Source organism: Sorex fumeus, unplaced genomic scaffold, assembly GCF_029834395.1.
Source record: "Sorex fumeus unplaced genomic scaffold, SorFum_2.1 ptg000032l, whole genome shotgun sequence".
In the NCBI taxonomy this organism is placed as follows: domain Eukaryota; kingdom Metazoa; phylum Chordata; class Mammalia; order Eulipotyphla; family Soricidae; genus Sorex; species Sorex fumeus.
Window position 1 is genome coordinate 7,904,866 of NW_026606089.1, and position 7,656 is coordinate 7,912,521.

Below are 7,656 nucleotides of genomic sequence, written 5' to 3' on the forward strand. Positions count from 1 at the left end.
AGAGCATGTATTAACTGCCAGTAGCTCACAGTTCTCTTGTTTTACCCACACCCAGGCCAGAGCTATCCTCCTGCAAATGAAGATGTCTGCTAAAGTCCCATTCTTCCTTGAAGTGGCAGTCATGGTGTACCTCTTATTAATCATTGTGTTTACAAATTTCGATGAATGTCACTATACTAGTGACAGGGATTTTCCAAACTAAGGGAATAATAAACATTTTCCATTACCCCAAGAATTTTGGGCAGTTATTTTCTATCCACTGCAAATAATATATGATAATTAGTCAAAGGAACTGAAATAAAAACAGGGACATTTGTCAATTTGGTGCCATGACTAGTCAGTCTTAGTATAAATATATATTTCTAGAAAAAAAAAGCAGAAGAAAACGAGTTGGTTGCTAGCAAAGAATGCCAAATCTCTGCCAAGAAATCCCTTGAAAATAAAAATTGTGACTATGTACAGAACATGATTGCCACTCAATGCCTCTTTTGCAGACCAAAACACCCAAAAGGAGAGAGAGAACAAAAGGGAATGCCCTGCCATAGAGGCATGGTGAGATGGGTGGATGTGTGTGGGAGGGATACTGGAATCCATGGTGGTGGAAAATGGGCAATGAGGGAGGGATGGGCATTTGATCATTGTATAATCGAAACCCAAGGAAAAAAATTGGTAAATCTACAACTGTACCTCATGGTGTTTCACTAATAAAAATTAAAAAAAAATAAAATAAAAATTGTTTTTTCTGCCAGAGATCAATAGATGGGAACCTGAGTGAAGGCAAAAGATTAAGTTGGTTGACTTCTATTTTTCCTTGAGTATATAAATTTGACTTTGGAATCAATTTATTTGACAGTTTATCAAGACAGAGAATTTTTCATCACTTCTCTTATTTAAAAGTATATTGATACACAAAATAAGTGGGGAACCTTTATTGCAGATGCTTGTTTAAATTGTTTGGCATGGAACCAGAAACACCAGCTTTCATTCAAAAAGTGGCCAGTGAGATTAATACCAGGAGTTTTGCTCCATGGTTTGGAATCCAGCCACACATTCTAGGGGGAAAGGGAGCTCATATAGAGTAAGGAGCACCAAATAAAGGGTGTTTGGAGGATCCTCCCAGGATTGGTGAAGCATTCTGAAAGTAGAGTATAGACCAACATGATTGCCAGTCAATGCCTCTTTTGCAAACCACAACACCCAAAAGGAGAGAGAGAACAAAAGGGAATGCCCTGCCACAAAGGCATGGTGGGATGGGGAGATAAGGGGTGGGAGGGACACTGGGACCCGTGGTGGTGGAAAATGGGCACTGGTGGAGGGATGGGTATTTGATCATTGTACAATTGAAACCCAAGCACAGAAATTTGTAAATCTATAACTGTACCTCATGGTGTTTCACTAACAAAAATTAAAAAAAAATGTAAATGACAGAGAATGGGCACTGATTGAGGGATGGGTACTGGATCATTGTATAACTGAAACCCAAGCACAAAAATTTGTAAGTCTACAACTGTACCTCATGGTGTTTCAGTAATAAGCATTAAAAGAATAAAAAGTGAGGCAATGCATAAAAAAAAAGTGGTCAGGTACCATCAATGCTGCTGCCCACACCCACACCGGGAGTGACAATGCTATGAGCAAGGGTTTCCATACTTGGATTCTCAAGATAGTGCCCCAGGAAATACTGACACGCAGCAGCATTTTGGACCCAACCTATTATAAAACTTGTTAGAGGTTGATACCAAACAAGAAAATTCAGGACTGTTGTGTAGCTTCTTTGATAATTTATTTTTCTTTAGTAGCTTGTAGATATTAGGGGTGGCAGTGGTATATTCTATAATAAACAGTATTGCGTTTTTAAAATGTTGAAGGCCTAAGGTACATAAAAGAGGTAAAATAAAATGAGTAAATCTGTACACACATGAACACTTTTGTTGTTTCTTTAGCAATGGCTTGGATGAAAACTGTAGATGGGTAGAATGTATTTAAGTAGCTGGAGACAGGGATCAGGGGTGGTGCGGACTGCAGGGGAGGGTGGAAAGATGGGAAGAGATTATAAGTGTGTGTGTTTATGAGTGCTATTGTGTGAGAATGTTGAGTTTATAAGAATTCATGCATGAATGTGTGAGTAAGAGAGAGAGAGAGAGAGAGAGAATGAGTGTGTGTGCATGTATCCGTGTGTGTGTGTTTTCTTAGAAAAATCCTATATTTCACCTGAACTACTGTACCAAGTGATGCTGTCATTCATTTTGAGAATGTAATAAATAATTTTTATTAAATTCAGGTGGTGAAATATGTTGGCCTTTAAGCCCTTCCCCTCCTCCAATTCATCAAATTCTTCCTATAATTTTCATTTACTCCCTGACCTCTTCAGGACTCAATTGGATTCAATGTGCCACATCCAAATTTATCTCTTTTAGAAAAAGTAATTAGATTAAAATATAAATCACACTATTGTTAACATTCAAGTGGGTTCTAATGATAATAAATAATTTCTATTCATAGAAGTACTTATTCAGGCCACACAATAAGGAAAAATTCAGAATATTGGACAGAAGTCAATTATTTCTCAAGCAGAACTAGCTATATTATAGCCATTCTAAAGATGTTAGAAATTTGCAGTCCAAACATTAGAGGTTCATGCTATAAGTAAAAGATTTCTTGTTTTCTCACCTGAATCCTATTCTCCATAATAATAATTGAATATATGAATAAGTGACAGAAATAATTGAATGTTGTTTTCTTCACTTGAAGGTTTTATTCACAGATCTTGTCTCATAAAAATTATTCAGAAAACATTATATTAAACAAACATTCCATGGTGATTAATCAGAATTCTTATGTTTGAAAGTGACAAACTCATACCACACTCATTTTAAACTAAGAATATACTTGATTCATGTGCCTATAAAGCTGGAGTGCCCTCTAGGTATGGTTGGGCCCAAAGAGTTGATTTTTATTTATTTACTTATTGATTGATTGAGTGATTGACTGAATCACCATAAGTGGTTGACTGAATCACCATTGAGTGATTGACTGAATCACTAGGACATAAAGAGATACAAAGCTGTTCATGAGTAGGTTTCAGTCATACAGTGTTCCAAGACCCATTGCTCCACCAGTGAACATTTCCCACCTACGGTGTCCCCAGTTTTCCCCCGGAAATCCTTTATCTCCCTCTCTCTCTCCTCACCCCCGCCCCCTGTCTCTCCCTTTCTTCTACCTATCTACCTATCTACCGATCTCTCCCTTTTGAGGCATCATGGTTTACAACACAGGAACTCATAGGTTTCCATGTTTCTTCCTTTACCTATTTTCACTTCACCGTTCTTTTCCAGCATGATCATTTCCAACTATCTTTGTCATAGTGGTCTCTTCTCGATCCCAACTGCCATCTCCCATAGCCCATAAGGTAGGCTTCTAAGAGTGGACCAATCATCCTGGCCCTTATTTATACTATCCTAAGGTATTAATCTAAAGTTATGTTTTTTCATATCCCACAAATGAATGTAATCCTATATCTGTCTGTCTCCTTCTGACTAATCACACTCAGCATGATACTCTTCATGTACATCCATTTATAAGCATACTTGATAACTTCATTTTCACTAACAGCTGCATAGTACTCCATTGTTTAGATATACCATAGTTTCTCTAACTAATCATTGAGAATTCTTGGGCATACAAGTTGTTTCCAGATTCTCACTATTGTGAATAGTGCTGCAATGAACATAGAAGTGCAGATAGCATTACTGTTGTGTGTTTTGGGGCCTGGGAGTATATTGACAAAAGTGGTATTGCTGGATTCATGGAAGCTCAATTTGTAACTTTCTGAGAAATGCCCATTTTGTTTTCCGAAAAGGCTGAACCAATCGGCATCCCCACCAACAGTGAAGAAGAGACCCTTTCTCCCCACTTCCATGCTGACATTGGTTGTTCTTGTTCTTTTTGATGTGTGTCAATCTCTGTGGTGTGAGATATTTCATTGCTGTTTTGATTTGTATCTCCCTGATGATTCATGATGTGGAACATTTTACCTCTGTTTTTTGGTCATTTGTATTTATTCTTTGAGGAAGTTTCCGTTCATTTCTTCTCCTCATGTTTTGGTGGTGTTGGATGTCTTTTTCTCATAAAGTTCTAACAGTGCCATATATATTTGGGTTATATACAATAAGGTAAAGGTAAAGGTAAAGGTAAAGGCCCTCCCGTTGATCGTCGATTTGCTCGAGCGGGCCCAGTAACGTCTCCATTGGAGACTTTGTTGTTACTGTGTCTGGCATATCGAATACTCTCGGTAGCTTGCCGGGCTCTCCGAGAGGGGTGGAGGAATCGAACTCGGGTCGGCCATGTTGGCCGCTTGTAAGGCGAACGCCCTACCGCTGTGCTATATACAATAAGGGGTTAATTATATGGGTATTGCATAAATAATTTTCCCCCATTATGAGGGCTGTCTTTTTATCATGGTCACCATTTTTTCTGAGTTGCAGAAACTTCTTGGTTTAATGTAGTCTCATTTGGTTTTCTTCACTTCCTCTTCCTTGGTCAGTGGTGCAACATTCTAGAAGTTTCCATTAGCTTTAATGTCATGGAAGGATCTTCCCACATTTTTCTCCATACATCTTAAGAATTCAGGTATGATATTGAGGTCTTTAATTCATTTGATCTGACTTTGTACCTGGCACTATAAAGAGGTCTGAGTTAAACTTTTTTTGCATGTTGCTGACCAGTTTTCCCAGCAGCACTTGTTGAAGAGACTTCCTTGCTCAACTTCATATTTATTGAGCCTTTATGATACATTAGGTAATAATAATCTGAGGCCCACCGTCAGGATATTTCACATATTCCATTGATCTGAGGCCTGTCTTTATCTGAATATCATGCTAATTTGATTACTACGACTTTGTAGTAGGGTTTGAAGTTGGGGAAGCTGTTCCCTTCTTCTTTTTACCAAAGATTGCTTTAGCTCATCATGGGAGTTTATTGTTGTGTATGAGTTTCAAGAGGGTTTAATCTATTTCTTTGAAAAATGTTATGGGTATCCTTATAGAAAGTGCATTAAATCTTTATAGCGCTGTGGGGTGTATTGCCATTTTGACAGTGATAATCCTCTCAATCAATGAGCATGGGTTGTGATTCCATTTCCTCATATCCTCTTTTATTTCATGAAGTAGTGTTTTGTAGAGTGTTTTTGGTATAGGTCCTTAACCTTTTTAGTTGATTCTAGTATACTTGATTTTCTGAGGTTATTGGAATGGGTTTGTTTTTCGCCTATCTCTTTTTTCTCTTTCATTAATAGTATTTGGGAAAGCCATGGACTATTGGATATTGATTTTGTAATATGCTACTTTAGTAAACAAATCTATTCTTCCCAGGAGCTTTTTGGTAGATTCTTTGGGATTTTCTAAGTATACTATCATGTCATCTCCAAATAGTAAAAGCTTGAGTTCTTCCTTTTTTTATCTGGATGCCCTTGATATCTTTTTCTTACCAAAATCATATGGCAAGTACTTCAAGTACTATGTTGAATAGGAGTGGTGAGAGTGGGTAACTTGTTTTGTGCCTGATTGTATTTTGGGAATCTAGCTCATTGATTTTACTCCAAGCCTTTAGTTTTTCCCCATTGAGAATAATGCTTGGTGTGGGTTTGTAGTAGTTTGCTTTGACTAGATGGAGGAAAGTACTTTCAACTCCCATTTTATTGAGAGTTTTTCATCATGAATGGGTGCTGGATCTCATCAAATGCTATATCTACAACTATTGATATTATCATATGATTTTTATCTTTATTTTATTGAGATGGTGTATTCTGTTGATTGACTTGAGAATGTTTAGCCATCCTTGCATCCCCAAGATAAACCTAGTTGGTCATAGAGTGTGACCTTTTGTTGTGTTTCTGATTTCTCTTTGCTGGTATAGTCTTGAGGATCTTTGCATCTGTATTTATGAAAGAAATAGGTCTGTAATTTTCTTTTTTGTGGTTTCTCTGTCTGATTTGAATATCAGGGTGATCTTTGTCTCATAGAAATTGTTTGGGAGTATTTCTGTTTCTTCAATTTCCTGGAAAATCTTAAAAAATGTTGGCAGTAGGTCCTCTTGAAAGGTTTGAAATACTTCATTAGTGAATCCATTTTGGCCTGGGCTCCTGTTTTGGGGGATACTATTATTTATCATTTCAATTTCCTTGTAGTGATGGGTTCGAGTTTTCAAAATATTCTTGGTTCAGCCTTGGGAGGTAATTGGAATCCAGTAATTTATCAATTTATTCAAGATTCTCTCATTTCCTGCTTTAAAGATTCTCAAAATAATCTCTGATGATCCTATGGATTTTGTAGTTTCTATTATGATGTCCCCCTTTGCATTTCTGATTCGGTTTATTAGGATTCTTTCTCTTTTCTTCTTTGTGAGTCTTGCTAGTGGTTTGTCGATCTTATGTATTTTCTCAAAGAACCATGTCTTGCCTTTGTTGGTCTTCTGAATTGTATTTTGGGATTATATCTCATTGATTTCTGCTCCAGGTTTTATTATTTCTTTCCTCCTGGCTAGTTTGGACTCCTTTTCTTGGTCATTTTCCAAAATCTTGAGCTGTAAGTTATTTTTGTAGGCCCTTTCTTTCTTCCAGTTGAATTCTGGCGGAACTAAAATCTTTCCTCTTAGAACTTCTTTTGCTCTGTTCCACAAGTTCTGGTAGTTCCTCGTTGTCATTTTTTCTGGAATCTTTTAATTTCCTCTTTGATTTCTTCTCTAAGCCAATGTTTGTTCATTACTTCCATCAAATAAAATATTTTCTTGCCGAGTTTTTGTCTGTTTGATCTATTGAGAAGTGAGAAAGTACTGTTGAAATCTCCATCTAGTATTGTGTTGCTATCAATGTTTTTCTTTAAGTCTATTAGAAGTTGTTTTTACGTATTTTGCTGGTCTGTCATTAGGAGCATATACATTGAGGAGGGTGAGTTCTTTCTGATGTACAGATCCCATGATCATTAAGAAATGACCTTCACTGTCTCTTATAACCTTTAGCCTGATGTCCATGTGGTCTGATACTAGTATTGCCACTGCAGCTTTTTGGAGGTGTTCTTTTCTTGAAGAATTGTTTTCCAGCCTTTGACTTTGAGCCCATGGTTGCTTTGATTATTCAGATGTATTTTTTGCAGGCAGCAGAATGTTGGGTTCAGTTTTCTATTTCATCCTGCCATCCTGTGCCTCTGAATTGGTGCATTTAGTACATTGACATTGAGAGAGATCATTGTGATAGGGATTTTTGCTATCTTTATGTCGAAATTTGGAGTACTTGTGGGGCTTGTCTTAGCTTAAAGTAGCTCTGTTAATTCTTAATGCAACAAAAATATGGAACACTTTACAAGTTGGCCTGTCATCTCTGTGTAAGGATCATGCTAATCTCTGTATCATTTCAATTTTAGTATATGTGTTGCCAAACTGAGTATAAGAGTTGATTTTTTCCCTATTTTTCTCTTCTGATTTCTTGGAGTGTTGTCCTTACTCACTCCTATGGCAGACAGTGATTCCCAATCTAGGAAGGTATTTTAAAGCAGCTTGAAGTGATAAATTTAGAACATTAATGTCCCAGAAGGAAAAGTATGGTTTTTACAATATTATCTTTTACCATAACCAGGGCATCAATTTTGCAAAATAATTCTTTTG

The 7,656-nt window shown here is 37.0% G+C and overlaps 1 pseudogene; it reads right to left on the reverse strand.

Annotated features, from left to right (window-relative positions):
- Positions 1-7,335: 7,335 nt before the first annotated feature.
- LOC130025805 (uncharacterized) lies at positions 7,336-7,432 on the reverse strand (annotated as a pseudogene).
- Positions 7,433-7,656: the final 224 nt, after the last annotated feature.